This window comes from Hetaerina americana, unplaced genomic scaffold (genome assembly GCF_022747635.1).
Source record: "Hetaerina americana unplaced genomic scaffold, ioHetAmer1.1.p SCAF_53, whole genome shotgun sequence".
Classification (NCBI taxonomy): Eukaryota; Metazoa; Arthropoda; class Insecta; order Odonata; family Calopterygidae; genus Hetaerina; species Hetaerina americana.
Window position 1 is genome coordinate 2663903 of NW_027287128.1, and position 22919 is coordinate 2686821.

General features: G+C 34.8%; 1 protein-coding gene across 1 annotated transcript in view; it reads left to right on the forward strand.

Annotated features, from left to right (window-relative positions):
* Positions 1-22919, forward strand: part of LOC139694734 (cilia- and flagella-associated protein 298) — a 191438-nt gene that overhangs the window by 162955 nt on the left and 5564 nt on the right. The gene's annotated exons all lie outside the window — the stretch shown is intronic.

A 22919-nucleotide genomic window follows, 5' to 3' on the forward strand; every position in this document is an offset into this window, starting at 1 on the left:
CCGTCGCACTCGGTCCTAAGCACCTTCTCTTTTTATTTTATCGAGTAATTATACCATCATTTTCAGCCGCATCCTCCATACATTTATATTTTACCATTAAATTAACCTTGAATGTTATGTTGATGCCTACTTCAGCTCCGTTCCTAGTTTCTACCAATTGTGAGACATTTTTCTTTTAGCCATTGGAATTTTTAGAATAGTAGGTGGCCTTATTTTATAGTTTGTTTGATCCAGAAATTTGATACTAATGTTCGTAGTCCCAAATGTTTCAAATGTGGTTCTTGTTCATGAAGTTTTACAGATTAAAAATAACCTTTTCATTGGTGGAGAATTCATACCAGTGATTTTTCATAATATCATCAGGAAAGGAGAAAACCATTTTGTGATCCATGTATCACCTCAAATAAAATATATTTGAGGTCAATATTTTTATTGTTAATATTCGAGATGATTAAGATAGCAAATTCGATAATACATCAACTCATACTTTTATTGGTTAGAATCTGATGAATACGAAGCTGTATTTTCTGAATTGATCACAATGCTGGGGATTCTATCGATTTTTACAGCGTAATTAGCGTAAGCCTCGAGTTTTCATTAGTGATTTAAATAACTACATGCTAAATTAATAATCTTGAATTATAAAGCAGCATGAATCCGGTGAAAATCATATTAATAAATAGTATCCATGAAATGAATGAGTAGGTAGACGATCATTATATAAGAGAGAGCTTTCCCCGGCAAGCATCACCGACTTAGGTTGAATTGCTGGCTGCAGTTTCATTGGCTATTAGCTTCGTGGATCGTGGTAAACATCCAGCCTAGCTACTTTATTTCCGATGCGGGCCAATTTAGAGGCGGTGGGGATTGTTATTTTTGCCGCAAGATATCGCGTGTGCTACCTCATGGTCGTTACGTTCATGCATATTAGATTCGGAGAACTCGCAAATGACGCACTTTTCCATAGCTTACTTGTCTCAAGTTTTGTTGTGATTTCGAAATGTCTAGCTTGCCCTTCGATGGATAATCTGACCATAACTGCTTACTTGGGGTCTACTAATCTAGGGCATAGATATATCTCGTCGGCATAGTGCTCACCCGTTGAATAGATGGACGGTAATTCACTATTTTTAGACAGTCTTGTAAAGTTTATCTTTAAGTGTCCCACTGGTTCTTAAATGGTTCTCATTTGGTTGTTCTATGAGAAAGAATATGCATTTAACTGTAGATTTCATTTGGGGAATGTTCTCATTAATGGAAAATGTTTAAAGAATGTAAAAGAAATCATTGTTAGAAAAGAGGAGACAATGAATCGATAGTAGATGAGTCAATAGATACACAGAATAGAGTCCTGGATTCATAAATACAGAGTTATCGTTTTATCAATCGTAAACGTGAAATATAAGTATGGGGATCTCATTTTATTAGATAATTTAAAGATATGGATTTGAATTTGGATTTAAATGTTATGGAGACCCAAGGATATTGGAAAAGGGAGGAATCTGGAGGAGGGGATTTAGAGAGCAAAAGGAATACAATGATAACATATTTTGAGGAGGACAAATGATTTTGCTATCTAATGGAATTGAAATGTGCCATTTTCATGTTGGATAGGTTAGTAAAAAAAATCCTAAAGGCCGTCACTTTGGTTGGGAATTGCCGTAAACCTTTATTAGTTCAAGGGAATTTCCATCTCTGGAATATGCGTACGATATGTATTCATGATTGTAATTACCTACCAATTTTTATGGTTAATCGATAAAAAAGATTGATTGCTATGACATTATGTATAAACCATTGCAATGAATTCTTTATAAAGTGAGCGTTTTCATCATGCATGCAGAATTTAAGGAACACTGAAATTGAATACAATTCATAGGATGTACTTGGAACGGAATTCCAGCTGGAACTGCTGGCAAAAAAGAATTTCCGAAGTAAAACTCACCTTGCTTCTCCATTGGGCGCAATTCACCTTGATTCACGACTTAATTTATAACGTATATAATTGGATCCTTTTTTGAGGCAAAAAAATGCCATATGTCGGTCTAATATACAAGACTCTCCAAAATGATTGGGGTAGGAATATTAGTTTTTTTTTCCGAAGAATTGTAATATAAAACCGCATATTTTTCTTTGATTATTTGACTAAAAATGGCTTTTTAAAAACTAGAAAAACAAGTGCCTTCTTGGTACACTTACAGAAATCTTAGCTATCATCTGATAACAGCGTACAGACATTTTTTTGTAATTTTTACACGTGAATTGGCTTAACAACCGCAAAATATACGTAAACTATTTTTCTATTGCTGTATTCTCTTATCAGTGCAAAATAAGCGCAGAATCCTTTTTTTCCTTGAATACTACATTGGTGTTCTTACTAAGAATACCAAAAACCTTCTTAATTTGTTTCACGTATATTTGATTAAATATCTGGGAAGAGGGATGAATTTTACAATGTAGATATACAATTATGGTATCCATAGCATATTTTAATTAGTTTAATTACGTTTTCTGTCGAATATATTTTACCATTACAATGGGACAGTTCTACATCTACATAATACCCCGCAAGCCGCCGCAAGGGCGTGTGGCGGGGGTGTTAGGTCACCAACCGTAAAAAGGAACAATAACACATGCAAAACAACAACGTGGAAAATTACACCCACAGCAGCGCAAACACTCATGCAAAAATCCCTTCATCCAATACTCATGCAAACACATATACCATAAATCAAGAAACAACTGCACCCCAGGATGCAGCACGAAAGCCATCCTACAACACGCAAGCCAGGACAAAACAAGCAAGAATGTGAAACACTACTACCACATGAACATGCACCACAAAACACTCTACCCCCCGAGGAGACTCTAAAAGGCAGGGAATGCGACCCAACGATTGCAGGTAGCAGGAATTTGCCCCAGTTTATCTAAGTGATAAGCAATATTAGTAAAGAACGGTATTTTTTGAGAAATTCACAAAATATTTAACTAAAATAAGGTTGTTCCTTAAATATTTTGCGTTTCCAATTAGCCAGTGAAATTTATGTAAAAATGTTTTATTTTAAGGAGTTTATCTTTTTTGTTACAATATAAATTTTAGAGATTCGAAAAGAGACCTCTTACATATTTTGAGTAACTTTTATTGATACTCTAATGGCGTTAAATTTGATGGCTTAAATATATTTTTAGTAGTATTTTGGTCACTTATATAATGTTCTTCACTAATCAATTGGAATCAATTTGAAATTATTTTATTCCAATTTAGAAATTTAATCGGTATAGGGGGCAGGAGCTGCTCTTTTACCGGAAACACTTCAATGTGGGATTTTTCGTGTGAAAGCACGACTATACTCGTCGCATTTCACGCATATTTTACAATTTCAATCTCTTAAGTCTCTTCTGTCGTAAAAAATTGAATAAGGTGGAAAACTTAACCTTTCCTGTGCCCCACTTGTGGGACCAGGCGAGAGGGAGTCGAAGGGGAGAGGACTGCATCCTTCTCCCATGCGACACTGAAGTATTTTCTTCCATTTATTGAAATATCGATACAGGATGACCTTTGCAATTAGTATTGATGTGCCATAAGGTTAGAAAACTTAATGAACCACATTTCCCACATATGTCCTCTAGGAAGTTTACATGAGAAAATGTCATGAAGAAATAATTTTGTTTCCCAATTGGAATGATTACTATTGATGGAAATGATATGATGTGCTTTTTCTTTTCTTATATTTTAAAGCATAATATTGTTTACCGCAGTATTTTTGCAATCGCAATATTTAAAAATTAAATCGCATTTCTTGGAGTTGCCTTTTCACCTGCCAATCGAAATACATTAATTTTATAGTTCTGTAGACGATAATATTAAGAAATTGTAATGGTCATTAATTGTCTATTAGGAATGGAATGGAATATTTGAACAAAATATTTCCTGTTCTCTCCATTGGATGTTTAAAGAAGATGACTTTGGTTGGTAATTAATATTCCTTCAGGATTAGGTCCTTGGAGAATGTTGCTTCACTGCAGAATGGTTGCTTCAGGTCACTGGAGAATAGAATCACAGTTCAGGTTAATGCTGATTTGTAACTAGATCATTCCCTGTAATTAAAATTTCAACATTTTAAAAATAATTAGAATATTTTTAGTGCCCATTTGGTAAATTTGTATTATTCCACCGTGATATTTAAAATTGTAATTTTTGATGCATATAGGTAACCGTTATTGTGTTTTATTACCTGAATTACTTGATGACACTCTCCTGAAAATTATATTTCTCTCAGAGAACGCCTGGAACATAATGAAATAATGCTTAATTAAAGTACCTGATGACTCATCTATTTTTGTGTCTGAGATGAGTCTATTATGTGATGGATAGTGTCCTGCTCCCTCGTATTACGTAAAGAAATCATTATTTCAATTAGATCGATAGCAAAGTTTTGCAGGGAAGTGTAGTAAAATTAGGAAAGGAGAGAAATTAATTCTTAATGATTCTCCGTACAAATTCATACTCTCGTACTCATTCAAACTCATACTCTCAAGTATCTATTACCATTGCCCCCACTTAAATACATGATTTAAACGATTGTGAAATTTAAAAGGGTATAAGAATTTAGACAGATGATGTTCATGAAGTAATGTAGCGCTAAATTAATTTCTAAATATAAAATTTCAAATATCAGTTGCAAAAAATAAAATAACCTTCCGACCACCATAATTGACCGAGGATTTTTTTTAGCTAGTCATTTATGTGAGAACTTTTATTAATTGCCGATTTCAAGGTGGTACTCGTAAAATCTGAAGTTCTCATTGGTCTACTTTTTCGGTATTTTATTTAAACTTCGTTATTTACGCATAATGCGCTAGGCTGGACCATAACTCCTTAAATTGAAAAAATGAAAAAAAGTTGTTAAGCAAAAAATACGTTTATTGACCTTAATACCAATTACACTAATAGTCTTTGTTATCGACACGGCTATCTTCAATTCCTGCTATTTCACTCGTCCCTAATGTGGTGCAGATTAATCAATTTCCAACTTGGTTTGTTCCATGGTCTCTATGCCATTCTCACATCCAAAGCTCGGGGAATTCGTTTTTTTCCCGTCGCGGCCTCCACGTTTTTCTGATGTGCGAAAAAAATACTTATCTATAGTTTTGTATGGGTTTTTCCAAAGGGTAATCGGTGAATTGAACCCGGGACGCTAATGCAAAGCTCTCCGCCCTGGAGCATCACACCTCAACAAATGTTGCTATTGCTAGTATTTTGTCATCCTTAATTGTATTTTCCGTCTTCTTTGCATTTTATTTCCCTTCGATAGGTTTTTTCTCTTTATTTAACTACCTGCTAACTCTTCCTGTCATTTTGCCATCGACAAGCGTCCTCGCGTATCACTCTACTACTTTGTGCAATTTCCTCATTTTCCAGTTATTTTATGCCAACTCGTGCAAAAAATATATCAATTTTAATTAATAATATTTTTAGCTGAAGATCTCTACGCATTCATGGCATGATACTAAGTGCGTAGAAATATAATCTCCAATTACATTAAGGTTATTTAACCAATCGAGAGCAAACGTGAAATTCATTTCAGTAGCTCTTCATTTTATCCGTAATGCCTTATTTTTGCTTACAAGAATTGCGAATCGATATTTGAGGTCTCGATTATAATTTTTGTTAAATATGCTTGATTTGATCTGCAGATTGATGAAGTGGACTCAATCTCCTGTTTGAGAGATACAAGTGGCACTTGTTTACTTCCCAAGAAATTTTCACTACACAAAATATAGTATATACTTATTTTGCGTGAGATAGGTAGGCACAATTTACGAAGGTTTACTAACACCAAATGACCATTATCCTTTTGATGCATGAAAAATCCGTTCAATATGTGTAGGTTATTGTTATTTTATACAAAAGTATACTTGAGTCGATGCCTGATAAAATTTTATGACTCCTTTTACAGAAAACGTTTACCCATTTATGTATTATGTTACGTCAGACCGATTTATGTCAAGTACGAGAGTTAAAAAACTGCAAATAACTTAGCATTGATTGAGTTTAGTAAAACGATTTCCACAATTACTGAATTTTGGTTTTCCTTATAAACAGATAATTTGTATTCACATGTCGGCAAATGTTGAATGTAATGCTTGCCTAATCTCAGATTAATGAAATTACGAATGCAATTGTAAATATTGCTAGTTTCATATTTTGGTTAGAGAGAATGTTAAAATATTCTCCATTATTAGTCGACTTGAACTCAGAAATTTAAATATATGTCTCATTTATATCGAAAATGTTTATATGCCATTGCTGAATCAGTAAATTACGAATAAGCTCATCGGATTAAAAAAAATGATCATTGAAAGTAAATATAAAATTTCTTATCCTACTTTCTCGATAATTATTTATGATTCATTCAAAAGAATATTTAGGAATTTCTTATTTGTGTATAATATCCTTTCAGAAGTACATATACTTTTAGGTAATAACTTTTTAATGCGATTACAATACTGTATTTATTGAGAATATAAAGTTCTCACAAATAGTTTTGGAAAGCTTTAATAAATGCAAAGACATCCTCTATTGAATTTCAAGCTGACTTATCGACTGTGAATAATTGACCTGAGGCCAATATTACTCGCGGATGGTTAATTATCGATGAGAAGTGCTTGAAATTAATTTGATTCCTGTTCCCTTGACCTCTAGAGAACGAAACAACTCTTCCTATACCGTTGTATTTTCTTTCTACCAATAAAAAATTATGTAATAATTTTCAATCACAGTTATTAATTATGATATCCGTACAAAACGGCAAAAAACTATTTAAATAATTTATAATTATAATCTAAATATTTTTATTTAAATAAGAAATAATTTCTACATATCTCATAATTACCCATTTTTAATACAGGTATGCATTTTAAGAATATTTTAGGGCTACTTATACTGTATATGATAGCATTACATTATTAATAACGGCTGCCTACGAGATACAAATATCACGTAATGTTGCGCTTGTATACTGTTATTGTTAATTGAATAAGTTGATTAATATTAGTTGCGAAGCAAAAATATATGGTTGAGGAAACTATTCTCTAATTGGTAGAAATTATTTTTACTATTATTACTATTAAAAATACACATGTGCTGATAGACAGTGTCAGGTGGCACGCAAGTCCCAAATAATCGCAAAAGATAATAGATAAAATCTGACTTCAAAACACAAATCTCTTCAATAAAACAAGCGAATCCCCATCCCATTTACAACCATTAATCAGCAAGAAAAAAACGATAAATTAAAAAAATTAAGCTATTACTTATAATACAATACACCACACATCAATCAAATTATTACATATATACCTTACATCTATTCTTAAAAGTATACACTCTGTTTGGAAAGGGCTCGAATATTTTTGCAGAGTGTTCCAATCAACAATTGTTCTATTTAGAAAAGATTTTTTTTTATTTGTTCTCTGTGTCCGGCATTTTACCTTAAATTTGTGATCATTTCTGCCTATAAAATTTGGGTTCCCCGCCTCTTTCCTAAGATCTGCCCAAGCTTTCTCCCCCTTCAGAATTCGGAACATTCCACAAAGTCTGCTTACTTTCCTTCTAGTTTTTAGAGGTTCCCAGCCCAGCGTTTCTAGCATGTCAGACACACTCTCCATCCTCCTGTGCTTCCCCAGTACATATCGGGCAGCTTTTCTTTGCACCTTTTCCAGTTTTTTAATATGACCTTCTTCATGAGGGTCCCATACAAGAGAAGCGTACTCTAAAATTGGTCTTACCAGGCTCTGATACGTCTTCTCCTTGGTTGCTCAAACGCTCCCTTTGAGTCCATTATTGAAATAGAAAGAAAGACTCGTACTTTTCCACAGATTTTATTATACGGCACGACGCGTTTCACCGACTTGCGGCATCATCAGGTACAAATTTGCAAAACAGACAGAGCAAGCATATATACCCTCAGGACAGAGTGGGGGCGGGGAGGGTTGGAAGGATTTGAGGGGGGTGGGGGCTCGCAGGTGCGTTGATGGATTGTTTTGACCATTTCCAGGCTAATTTCTCAGAGAGGAGTGGGGAGGGGTATGGGAATAATTGCTCATTACAAAGTGTCGTGTTGGGGTTCACCAAGTGCCTTCTAATCTCTAATTGCTCGAGAGCGTCCATTTTTAATCCTTTTGGGAGTGTGTGTAATATCTCTGGGACAAAGTCACTGCTGTGGTTGAATTCTAGTAAATGCTTGGCGAAGAGAGAGTTGTTATTCTGATTTTTGTGACACCTAGCGTGTTCATTGACTCGTAACTTGATATTCCTGCCGGTCTGACCGACATAAACGCTGTTGCAATCCTCGCATTTCAGTTTATAAATGCCTGATTTGAGAAGGCTATCCTGGGTGTCTTTTCCATTGGCTAGAAGTTTGGAGAGGGTTATGGGTGGGTAGAAGGCTGCTTTGAGTGAGGTGGGTAGGCAGTTGGAAATCCTATATGAATAAAATCTGTGGAAAAGTACGAGTCTTTCTTTCTATTTCAATAATGGATATCAATTACTTCCACGAAGTGAAGCCTGAAACAATAGAATATGCTCCCTTTGAGGTTTCTCATCACCCAATGAAGAGTTTTGAAAGCTTTCTTAAAGATGTACTCCACATTTAGCCCCCACCCTAAGTCCTTAGTTAAATATACACCTAAGTATTTGTAAGTACCACTTCTAGGAATTACATTTTCTGAGAATTTATATTCCCTATTGTTCATTTTAGTTCATATTTTAGTTCATCATTATTAATAGGATCGCTTAAACTTTAATGACATCATAGCCATCACTTTTTCTCAATATGAGATATTAAATTAATTAGCTAGCAATGATATGACGATAATTTTTGAAATAGTGTTGTTAAAATATGGTTGTGCTATCTTTATTAGTGTTAGTTACAAACCCTTCTGTGTGTTGTCGTAAACTATAAATAAAACCCTTGGCTATGTTGCCCAAATTCACAGTCACTCTCTAATTGAAACTGCTTTCTGCCTTAATTTACTATGTGAGTAAATAAGGACCTCAATATGACCTCCGTTTTGGTTTTCAATAAGTCGTTTTCGATGAAAAATAAGGTTTCGCTAAATAACGTAAACACTGGTAATATTGATATTACATGCTAGTTCGAAGAATATCTAAATACAAGTTCAAAATTACGGCTTGATGATTAACTAATCGACTGAGTGACATTGAACGATTCCTAATTCCCTCCATCATCGCCGAATGTAACACGCCCGGCAGATATAACATCAAGCTCTTCCTTTTGTACTTAGCCGTTCAAATTAACTCCCACGCCATTGGCCCTTCAATCCCTTATTCAAATTTTCTTTTCTCCTGGCTGAAGAATTTTCTCAGTTTGGCGCTGTTCCAAATTCCTCGGTGACTCATTCTCAATATTAACTTCCCAGTCGTGCAGGAAAGCTCTTATCACTCTATCCCTAAATGAACTAACATCCGCCATGCACAAACGTTTCAGGTCATGCCCCAATTATGATCCATGGAAACGGTGCCACTCCCTATTTTAATCAGGCGGTCTCTGAAAAGCTTGAAGCAGAAGCTTAAGTCCGCTTTAAAAGACAATCGTATTCGTTTCGAGAAAATTGCACCTAATGCAGCCGTCATTTTTGTACCACAAACAAGGTAATGAAACGCAGAAGTGATATTATTCAGTTGGAGTTGTTAAAAAAGTAATCCAGAAGTAACTGGAGGTTGTTCATTTATATTGTTATTGATACTTTAATTGGTATTTGCTATATTATTGTTGTTTCAAATATAAATGGTAGTCCACCAATAATATTAGGAGACACAGAATAACCACCCACTTTATTTCTATTCTTTATGTAGCACGAAACATCATGAACCCCTACTCTACAAAAACCTTTTCTTAGTTCTGCATACTTACTGTCAATCAATTTTCCATAAAATCCGCTGTTCTTATCTCCTTTGAATATAATTATATATACTCATTTGTGAAATAACTATTTGTAATAATAATATAAATACTGTAAATATAATAATTTAACTATTCCAAAAATGCAGGATAAGTTTTTCTGTCGTATCATAATTTATTCGCATTTTAGCCAAGCGTGAACATTTACCATTCTTTTAAAGGTTGTTCTTTAAAACAGCGCCTAAATGGAAACGTTTCCCTCTATTCTAGACACGTAATTATGACTGTGGGCTCCTTGCGCCAGTCTAGCGTTTAGGTGGTTTGGGATTTAAGTTCAAAAGGTCAAATAGATGAAAATGCTATTGTTAGAAATTTAAATTAGTTAAAAATAAAATGAATACTGAATTACTTAAAGTTATTGTATTGTGTCTATAAAGTTCCATTCAAACGATAATGCTTGAATTTCTGAATCATACGATATTATACGATACTGTTGATGGTTTATAGTGTAACTTGGCTCACTGTTACTAGCTTATTTAGAGTTCAGGACGAAATCGGTATTCATTCTTTGAAAAACCATTTAAAGATTTATATTTTTTTAATATATGTATTTGAGTCCGAATTTAGTTCTAAGAGTAAAACATGCACTTTCAGCAATATTTGGTTCCAAAAAAATCACTCGGTTTGCACCCAGTGAATGATTAACAATTTGATTTAACTTTAAGCTAAGACGTCCTTTGACGAATTCCAAACGCATTGAAATCAGGGTACCCCTTTACCGATCACGATGGGGAATACAGAGAATGGAAATTTGAGCAGAAATTCACGAAAGGTCACATGGGAAGACTTCATGCATTTTTCAAAGCAAGTATTAAATTAACCCGTTAAATAATAATGAATCTTCTGATAATATTATCAGCATCATTGAAATGAGTCTATGGTGTACATAATTTATGAAGAATTGCGGGAAAATAACTTGATGAAGCAGTGTCTCAAAAATTTGAATGGATAAAGACTGTCTGTAGAAATATTTAATGGAATTCCCAAATATCGAGGGTCATTTGGCTTGAAGGTTGAACCACATGGAGTTGAATAATACCTTTGAATGTGGTAGAGGATTGAAAAGGAAAGGCTAAACTGTAATGTAATGAACTACGATTTCTGGAGAATAGGGAAGATGCAGTTCGAAATTTGTTCTTCTATACCGTGTCATTCATTGTTTTGGGATTGAGAACATCGAACACGTGCATGTTTTTAACCAACAGGTTTAACCTTCTATCTTACTGTGGACAATTTTAGTTTTCCAATTTTTAAAATAACTAGGGGAAGGTCAAGATCATCTGAGAAAATTTGTACTTGGTGTTAGTTTAGGTAATCGAGCCAGTAATGTTAAGCTTTACAAGTTAGTTCCGAGAGAAAGATAATTTAGATGGGATTCATTTTATTATTTGACAATGCATTGACGTAAGAAGAGATTGGTATAGCTAATTGCTTATTTTCTAAGAATGTATTTTTCATTTCATCACAATAGAATAATATGGCTTCAGGTTCACAATCTTTCCAAAACAAATTAATTTATCGTGATATCTTTATTGCGGTAGCAAACGGTTGTTTGGTTTTTAAATTAAATGTTATAAAATCATAATAGTGATGCTAGATCAAAGTTCTCTACTCTTAAATTTTATGCCTCAAATATCCACTTCTACATGTTCTCATTCAGTGGTTTTCTTTTCTATAGCGTGTTAATAGTTCTTTAACCCAGTTTTGCCTCAATTATGTTCTCAGTTATACAATATAATGCCATAATAATTTTCTAGGAAGGAGCCAGGACGACTTAGAAGATTAGTCATAAAAAATAGCTACGGCTTATGTCGTCGTGTTCACTTAAAAGTGAATAAGTTTGTTGTTGTTTAAATGCTTATTTTGCTAGGTTGGACTAGAATGGTGTTAAATTCAATTTATGTTTCCATTTTTCTGGATAATAAAGGTTGGCCATTAACCCAAATCGGTTATCACAAACACCTTCCAGCAAACTGAGTAATGCATTTAATTGGCAGATACAGGCCTTTATTTGTCACCCCTATTCATTTATAAAAACTTCAAAGTATTCATTTACTGAACAGGTCTTAACTTAAGAACTTCACAAAGTTATTTTTCCATAAGGAAATATTTACTTACCATCAGATTGTATTGCAGTTAATTTTATGGGCCCCCTGCACTTACAGGTTTTCTGCTCCGCTTTGGGTTTTGGGAATATTTGTGTCTCCAATATTAGAATTAAATAGACCTTGACTTATTTTTGAAAATATACCAGTCTTTTCTCTACTTCTTTTCTTCATCATAATGTGACTCAGGAACTCGTAGGCTTTCGATTTTTACGTCGAAAAAGTAATGACTAGTTATAGAAGGACTATTTTTGTTTATATAATAAATTATCAGCAATGCCACTGATAGAACAAATGACCATTTGTTATTTCTGAATTTTGATCTTCAAAGCAAACATTTTCATTATTATGGATAATATGTTCACGGCATATTTTAAAACAAAGTGAACTCCGTTGCCATTAAAACTATTAATTTTGTTACTCAACGTCAAAGTTGTTTGGCAAACAAAATTTCCATATAATACAGAACATACACATTTGTTGTTAGATACAGACTTAGAAACAGCTTTCCTGCGGAAATATTCCAATAGTTGCAATATAACCAGTTCTACCAACTCACTGTAAATGAAGTCATGACATTAAATTAAATAAAACAATGAGAAATCCTGGAAAATAGAGCAAATAAAGAATATCATTGGCAATTGACTGCAATGTCTTCATCTGTCATCATCTAAGAGTTGTGTATGAAAAATGGAAAGTTTAAAGCTCTCGTCAGTTGACATGGGAGAGTTTTACCGAAAAGAGAAATGATTCTTAACGTGCGTGAAAGAGTTAAGTAGGTTTTTGATGTTGTGTTTTTCTTTTTAGGAACAAGGTGGTTTGGTTAACATATTAGAATCCATTGCGCGTGATATTGATAGGTTCAAACACATTTTAATCTTCCGCACCAGTGAACAATCAAAATCAAAGGAAAATAGAAAATATTCCTTTCCTATTAAAATTTCTCATTTTTCTCATTCTGACCCCACTAACGGCCTAAATGAGCCTTCGGACTGGGATGTGCGAGTCTTTGGATGCTGAACACAGTCATTGAATACCTAAGTTATCAATTAGTCATGAATAACGATCAGAGATTATTGACCATGACTCTCATATATAGTATATGATTTTTTGAAAGAGGTAAAATAAGGCCCTGTATAAAATATGAAATCCTATTTTAAAATTCAATACTTCTTGAACCGTAGGTACATTTTAAGAATTTATTTAGTATCCAAATAAGGAGGAACTGAATCTCATCAAGTCCGATTTTTTTCTTATCTTATGATAATATAAATAGGTACTAGCTATTTTTGGTTTAATGAAAATAAACTTCACTTTATCCAAATCCTATAAATCATTTTGATACTGAATATGTGACCATAAATCCATTCCCCAAGGGGTAAAGGGAGAGAACATATGCAAGGATAAAGTTAAATTTATTTCTGAGGGTAATTTGATTTTACAAGGATTGAATAAGCATTGGAAAGAGAATGAATCGTAAGTTCGCTTTCTTGACTTATTTGATTCCACTCCTATGGGTATTCTGTTTATTTCTCACTTGTGAACATTCATTTAATTTTTTAGCATTAGTAAGGCTTTCATGGTGTGTACTTTTCATTATAAAGCCATAGGAGAGAACTAATAAGATGGAAACGTTGATCCGTTTTTTCATAGTTTAACTTGCTTTGTTCTAGCACAAAGATTGGAAACTGAATTGTTTTCAACTCCTTATGGTTATCCAATATTCGGAAACCCTATAATTGTACGATACCTTTCACTCATCCGATCCTTCTTGTTTATCGCGCCACTGGTGACTGGGTGTTTCTAAGCTCTACGTGAGCGTACTTGCAACAACTGTATTTATGATAGAGAAGGGAGATGTTGAGACAGGTACACCAAGCTTCCATGCGTGGGAAGATGTCATTAAGTTTCTCTTGATTCAACATCGCTGTGTTAATATATTAGTTATTATGATTTTATAACATCTTATTTTCTGTGTATTATGAAATCGGGAACCGTTGATAATCATTTAGGAAGGTTAAAGGTCAAAATACAACTATATTTTTTACTATGTGTGGCAGGTATGCTCTGGATTTAATTTAAAGATCATACTCGACTAAACTCGAGCCGCCCATCTTCATCTAACCAAATTTTCTCCGATACGATTCATGCTTAAGGCATAGAGAAAGAACCTGGTCCGTCGGAGACGATGGAAGGACAACACGCTGTTGGACTTGTCTGTCATGTGAACCTCATCAATAAAACGGTCATTTTGCTTGAGGACAAGAATTTATTAATAATTGTGGAGTAAAAATACAATACTAATTAAATAGTTTGCTCAATAAATTTTAATGTCAGGGTGGGACAGACTGAACTCCTTGATTTGACGAGTGAATTGTAAAAAAAACAACCATTTGAATTAAAAAAGTTTTTATTTCATTAAACTACATCCAATGTCATATTTTTGATTAGGTTTTGAAAATTATTTCAACCATTTGACGACTTTGGTGAGCGATGCACGTTGAGTTGATCAAAAAGGTTTTTGAAAACTCTTCTCAGCATATCTTGCGTTATTCCGTAATTTCCTATAATGTCTGTAATTGCTCCCTTAAGAGCTTCCAAGGTCATTTGTAAACATCCGCTTTGAGATATTTCGAAAGAAATAAATCACATGGGCTCTAATCCTGGGAGCGAATGGGGCCATGGAACATCCCCTCGTAAGGAGATAAGGCGGCTGGAAAATTGTTCTTTCAGGATTTAGCGTGAACGAAGGTCGGTATGAGCCATGGCACCATCCTGATGAAACCAAAAGGCTTCTTTGTCATATTTCTCACCATGCTCTGCCATTTTGGGGAGTAAAAAGTTATCCAGTATCTCACAATAGCGCACAGAATTTACAGTAACAGTTGACCCTCGAGAATCAAAAAAGTAAGGCCCAATAATGATTATGGAGGACACAGCGCACCAAACTGTCACTTTAGGGCTATGAAGAGGTCTTGAGTGAAGTTCGCGAGGGTTGTTAGTCGCCCAGTAATGAACAATTTGCATATTTACTGAGCCGGAGAGGTGAAACCGCACTTTATCGCTAGATCCCAGAATAATGTCGGGTTACACAGAGGTTAAGATTGCGTTGCAATACGTTTCACCCATTCTTTTGAACTTAATTCTTGGACAACCATCATCTTGTAGGGGTGTAACTGAAGGTCATTCAGAGTGTAAAATTATCCTTCCCGTTCTGGGCGATATCCCATGAGCAGCAGCATATTTCCGAGCAGAGCGCGATGGAGGCTGCTCAATGGACGCTCTCATTGCCAAGATATTTTCAGGGGTCCGTACGCTTTGAGGTCGCCCAGCTGGTTTTCCAGGAAGTACAAATCCTATCGCTCGTACCCTAGTAATCCATTTCCTGAAGGTTTTAGTATCAGGAACCCTGTCATTGCAAGTCTAACCAAACCGCCCAAAAAATCCCTTTGTGTTACCACCTCACTATATCAGTGTATTCGTTTTAGCAAATGGGATGTTTAAGGAAACCCAAGCGTCAGCCACTTTTATGGCCTACTGAGAAAGCCAGTGTCATCCTCAACACAAATACTGCGTCGTATTTAGCTCCTAATCCAAAGACTGGTGAGCGAAGCCGAAGAGAATATATTCTTACTTCATCCGGGTTTATTTTCATAAAACTCTGTAACTTACTTTTTAAACTTTTTTGTGTTAAAAAATTGTATTTCGTGGCAATTTTCGCCTAATTATCTTTCTATTTTTTTCTTCGTGCACGTTGATAGTACAAACTTACTTTGTAAGTTTGTTCGCGGCCGATAAAATTTCTGTGTTAGATTTCGCATCATATATTTCCAAGTATTTTATCCATTTCACTTTGTACGTTTCCATTAACCCCCAAGTTCTTACCTATACACGTATTTACGTACCTTTCTGGTTACCATAATTCGTCTTCTTTCACGATCATATTTCTCGAAAGCGAAACCTTTACGTTGATTTTACCTTTTTCCACAAAATATACAGTGAAATGAAAAGAAAATATTTTTTACGTGAGCAGTCCTGTTTGCAGCTGTAATTTGTTTGTTTACAGCTGAAATATATTCTTCACTAATGTCGCTTTTGCTCGGAATATCCTAATTAATGTGTTTTAAATTTTGTTTATCTTATGATTTTGTGCATCTCCAGCCATTAGAGAAGTCTACTTTTCAGGGTAGAAGAAGGGCATTACCTTTCTTACCATTATGTTTCTCTTCAATCCTTTCAATGCCAAAAGGAAATAACTCACTTATGAAGGCTTTTATATTATTTTATTTGTTTTATTTTTCTTTGTACTCTCTCAATCCGCATCTACGAGAATCTTGCCGAACGGGACCATGCATCTAATTTCTTTTTCACATGTATTAATTGACCGTTCTCCGTCTTCGCATCCTTCTTTGCCATTACCTGACAAATACTAACCTGACACAATTCTGATTATATTTCGTCGGAGTCATTTTTCTGCTAATTTATTTCTTTATATTTTGTTGTTTTGGTTGCTTAAATACGAGGGCGGTCCCAGAAGTACCCGACCCAACAAAGAAAACACAAATATTTTGGAAAAAATGTATTTCCGTGTCAACATAATCTTCTTTCAGCTCTATACGCTTTTCCCAGCGATTTTCAATAAGTTCGATACCTTTTTTATAATTAGAACTGTCTTGCTCCTCAAAATAGACATTAACTGCCGACATCACTTCTTCACGGTTGGAAAAATCTTTGACCACCGAGCCATTTTTTCAAGTTTGCGAACAGAAAATAATCTGAGGGGGCTAAAGCTGGCGAATACGGTGCATGACGTAGCAATTCAAACTTAAATTCATGAATTTTGGCCATTGCAACAAAGGATTTGTGAGCTAATGCATTGTTTTAATGAAATAACATTTTCTCCTTTGGAGGTGTTGCTCGATATCTTCGCTCAAACGTTGCAATAAGTCCGTATAATACTCGCCGTTGATAGTTTTTCCTTTTTCAAGATAATCAATGAAAATAATCCCACGCGTATCCCAAAAAACCGACGCCATGACCTAGCCTGCAGATGAAACGGTTTTCGCCTCTGGAGGAGCCGGCTCTCCCTTTTGAATCCATTGTTTTGATTTTTCTTTTGTCTCGTATGTGAAGTAATGGACCAATATTTCATCCGTGGTTATCAAACGGCGCAAAAATTGTGCTTGGTGCTGTGGAACTTTGCTCAGCACTCAATTGAAACATCTTCACGACACTGGTTTTGTTCGAGTGAGAGCAAACGCGGCACCCATTTTGCACACAGCTTTCTCATGGCAAAAGTTTTAGTTAATTTGCGATGTATCGCAGTTTTGAAATGCCTGCTGTCTTCTAGCTCGCGCTTTTTCAGTCGAAGATCATCTAGTATCACTTTGAGGATTTTCTTCATCGTTTCTGAAGTCGTTACCTCATTTGGTCGGCCAATGCGATGCTCGTCTTGACAGCTCGTAGGGCCTCGTTTAAACTCTGCTATCAGATATTTTACTGATGTAAGCGAAGGAGCAGACACACCCAGAGTAGAATACGGTTCAGCTTTTATATTGGTTGGGCTGAGGCTTTTCAAATAAAAGTATTGGATCACATAATGACCAATTTTCTGCATTTTCACAAATTCACGGAAAACGTGCACTATTGATGGCTGCTAAACAATTACTAAATAACGTAGGGTCTTTAAACTTGAAACATATGGCGAATGAATGAATCTGATCAGACCTGATGATGATGAAATACATCTAAACCCGATCGTAAAATAAAAAATTTTATCAAGTGGAAAAGTGCTTCGATCAGTTATTATGTTCGACTTCCACCACATCACGCCAGAAGCTACTCATTTTGTTTGAAACATATGCTTTATAGATTTCGTACTTTCTAATACAGTGATATATTTTAAACAACTACCGCCATCTCTAGGTCAGACCGGGTAATTATTGGAGCACCCTCATATTCCTTGATTTATTACAGAAACTTATTTAAAGAAATCCTACTTGCCGTTTTGTTCTTCCTTTATTTCTATTTCAGAAAGAATATTATTTTTGGCACACATTTCTAACTTATTTATCTCTCAGGGTAATTTATTTATGAAACTGACCTTTCTTTTATAATTTCCCTCTTAAGAAGTTCATAATGCTACTTTTTAACGTCATTTTTTAAATTATTTTTCTGCATTTGTATCCTATATCGGAAATAGGAGCTAGGCGTTTTACTGCTGGCTATGGCTCAAACTTATGTAATACCAATGGACAAGAAAATCTATTACACAGTGGACAAAGGGAAGAATTGCCCCCTATCCTACTTGTTAAGTGTATTTCACGCGCCGTAGGGTTTGTGTTCTCTCATTCCCCAAGAAGGCGACCTTGTGGGGGAAGCCAGGTTTTGGAATATAATTGTTTTTCTATTCAGCGAATCTTTCGTTCGCACCTTTCCATCCTTTTCTTTCACTCTATCTTATTTTTTATCCAGACAAACATTTCATGCCTGTTTATATTATTATATTATGCATTGCCTTATTTTGAAATTCCCATTATCATATACACATCATCGGTATATTTTATTACAAAGCTGGTTTTTGTTTAGTTCACTGTCTCTAGGCCGTTGCCTGACTTGTTATGCGTCCATTTGGATATCTTTACCATCAAATTCTGTTCGAAAGTCCATTCTACTCTTTCTATGGTAAAAAATATATTAATGGGAGTCATAAACTCATCATCTTCAAGCGGGGCTCTTGTCCCTCATTCGGCAATACGTCTTATCAAAAAATACTGAAATATATATGGTTTCATTCTTTTTAATTTCATAAAGCCATCGCAGGCAAAGAAAATATTTTTTCTCTCTTTTCAAGATGAGAACTGCGGAGTTGTTCATATTCGTTCATACCAGGAGTTCATTTCTTGCTTACAGTATAGATTTGTCGAGTAGACTAGAGGCACAAATGCCGTATAGTCTTTATTCAACTCGAAATTAATTTTAGAACTACTTTGTCGTTCATATTCTTTCATACCAGGAGTTCGTTTCTTACTTATAGTATATATTTGTCGTGTAAACTTGATCTTCAGATACCGTGTAGTGTTTATTCAACTGGAAAAATATTTTTAAGTACTGCTGTGCGTTTTCAGTGTTGTTTTATATTTTTTCACCAACGATGCCATTCCCACCTTTCTTTTGTCGTCTCTTAAATTCTCAATTTAATGTAACTGCAAAATGATGTCAAGATTTTTCTGTTTCCGGTCATCTTAATCAATAAGTTTCAATGTAATTCACCGATTTTTCAATTTATTTCGGTCATTAGAAGTTTAATTGCTGAGTTATGTTGCATTCCTATTATTGGATTGTTATTCTTTCTATGACATTAAATATTGAGAAATTTTTAATTTATGTTGAACCTAGTTATATAAACAAAACGATGAGTCCGGAAAACGTTACTGTCGCAGCATATTCCACAGTTTCTTGGAATTTCTCCAAGAGAAAACATTATTTATTGTAAATTTAAGAGTAATACGTTACTTAGGTATGAAGATATCATCTTGCCTGTTTATCAATCCTAATTTTGGTTGAATGGTTTTGGCTATTTATCTTTTGGGTAAATTCTTCATCTGGATATTCGAAATTCAATATAAGTATGAAATCCTTAATTTGCTTTGCACGTCCTGAAACCTTGGGTTGAAATTAGCGCATATTTCTTGAAGTCATGATTGTGAAAAGGTAATTTTGCGTACATACGCCTGGGCTAACCTTTTGAATCGTATTTTTTTTCTAAAAGCTCTCGGTTATTTTAGAAACTAAAGAAATGCCATTTGTGATTTTCGCCACTTTCGAGTTTCATTCGTTAGATTGCAAGACATCCCAATAACTTAAATCACCTGTAATGAATCGTGCTCATGTTTACATATGGCAGTAGGGCCTGGGAAATGTTCATTTTTAAAATTTAATGGCATTACGTACTATTTGCATGCAATTTATCCTTACAGAATTCTTACTCTAGTAATTGAGGCTCTTACCCTCAATTAATTTTCGTTGGCCATTACATTACCTTTATTATACATATAATGATTATTTTCATTGAACATTAAGCTGAATTTCTAAGCTCAAGCAATAATAATTACATCTATTAGAGTGCAGTTAATATTGTTAATTATGATAAACTTGCTCATTCTCTGCCCTGTGAACTATTACCATGCATTTATGTTCTTTCCCAGTAATTCTGAACTCATAATTTGTTTATAGAACGATATTGTGTCCTTACCATGGGGTTATTGTAATATATTAATATTTGAAACGGACCTTTTCTTATATTCAGCCAAGTTTTCTCACTCAAACACGTTATCGCTATTTTACTTGTTCGTAATTTTCTTGGAAAATACAAATAATAATATTTCCCGAATTTATTTATTAATGCATAAATAGGAAATCATAATTTTCTCTTGATTTCATGTATTTATTGCACTCTTTTTTCGACCTGTCTTCTTGTAGAATGCATCGGACATTTTAGTTCAAATCGTATTTCAAGTAGATCGCAGTTTTCAACCTTTGTTGAAAATAATATAAGTAAGGACAGGAAACCGGGTGAAGTAGAAGAAATATGGGAACACTTAAAGAATGGAATATCGAAAATTACAAACGAAACGATGGGTTCCGTTAGGAAAATAGCTCGGAAGCCATAGATTGCTAATGAGATGATTATTAAGATAGACTAGAGAATGCACATTTAAGAATTAATACGCATAATTAGAAAAAAGGAAGTACATAGAGTTGAATTGAAAACTGAGGTTGGGAACTAATAGGGCGAAAGAAGCCCGTTGAAGATATGGAATGGTGCGTCGATGAGGAAAGTTTGAGCTCACGTATACTTGATTAGAAAGAGTATTAAGTAAATTAATATCAAATAAGACCAAGGGGATGGATAATATCCTCACTAAACGACAAAAGGGCTTCTCAAAATGTGGAAGTAAGAGCTTTAATGGACTATTTTTTAAACTTTATGAGGATTGAATTTTGTCGGAAGATTTCGCCAGACCAATGTTAGTTCCCATCTAAACAAAGGGAAAAGCAGATGTATTTGATGACTAGAGAACAATAAGGCTGGTTTTACACACAGCTAAAGTGTTACATTGGGTAATCAATAAAAATATGGAGGGGAGGGTAATGATTACTTTGGGAATAATCGATTTGCATTCTAGAAGAGGACAGGTAAGCGTGATATTATAGCAGTGATGAGGTCACCAATGGAAAGGAAAATGTAGTGCAATCAGGATGCGTTTATTAATGTAGCTTTGGGGAAGACCTTTGACAGAGTAATTTGGGTAGAATTGATGAATCTATTACAGACGGTAAGCGTAGATTGAAGGAAGAGTTTTCCGCCTCTGACTACTCAGGTGCGGATGGAGAGTCGGGATGAGCAGTTTTAGGAAGAGGGATGAGGCGGGTGGGTCTCCATTATCACTGTAACGTGAATGTAATTGTAAAAACGGCATGGGAAGAACGAGAAATTAATAAAACCGGGTTTGCGGATGATCAACATATAGTTACGGGTCTGCCAAACAGCTGCAACCATTGCTAAGTACATTATAAAATCAGTGTGTTGGGTATGGGGTAAGAATTAAAGTAAGCAAAATAAAGGTTATGAGGGTTTTGAGGCTTAGTTAAACGTTTAAATAGGATAGAAAACACTAGAGCAAGTAAAACAGCTATCTTGACAATCTTTTGTACCTATATTCGGGAACAAAAGAAGAAGAAATGCATTATGCAAAGAGGATTTTACTAAGAGGCGGAAGTTAATGGTATGGGCGTTGAGTATGGATATTAAGAAGAGATCGATGGAAACTTTGAAATGGTGCTTGTACTGTACGAAAAAAAGGATCATCGAAGCTAGATGATAAGCGTATATTGGATGATCTTGAGATTTGGGTGTGGAGAAGGATGGACAAGGTAAAATGAACGGAAAGGAGTAGACCTAGCTGGTGGGGGAGAGATGATCTTTGGCTGAAATCCGAAGGAGATAGGAAAGGTAAATGCAGAGCATTTTCATAGGTTATGAGATGTCAAAGCCTTGAAAGAGGGGAGAACATGAGGCAAGAGAGGTAGGGAGATTCAAAGAATAGGCATATAGGACGGAAATGAAGGAGGTAGAATGTATGCGGCGTTGAAAAAGGGTTTATTTAGGTGTGGGTTGTCAATTTGCGACTGATTTGGTGAGGCTAAGAAATGTAGGGTTGTCACTTTTCTGCCCATCCAAACTTATATGGTGGACTACCAAAAAATAATTTGAGTTTTGTCAATGTCCCATTTTCAGTTTATATATCCCCATTTATCTTCTCTCCGGCATATTCTCGCCGCTCGTGAATAATATTTAATATGGTCAATCTAAGAAAATAGTTCTATTTATCGCAACCCACTCCAATGTGTTCGTATTTATGTGATTTATTTAGTACATTTTTACCACAGAATTTCCATTACATTGCCCTCCCCACCGCACAGTGAAAACATCGATTTTAGCTCGGTTATCACCTACAATCTGTCCCTCTCATAGTACTGCAGCCACTCTACCTTCAATGTGTAAAAAGCGATTTAGAGTGGGAGCTGTGTCGTCCAAGCATTTAAGATAACTTATTTATACTGTAGTACTTTTAAATTTGGAAATTTTTGGACACCTCGCGGAAAAATATTCTGCTGGAGTTAATCCCCAAGACTTCAATCCTGGATGAGGAGACATATTATCGCATTAATTTCAATATTGCACAGTGTTTCTCGAGCATAAAAGTTACTTCAATGCCACCATCGGATAATATGATAAAATGATGCCGCTCATTTCAAAATTAGT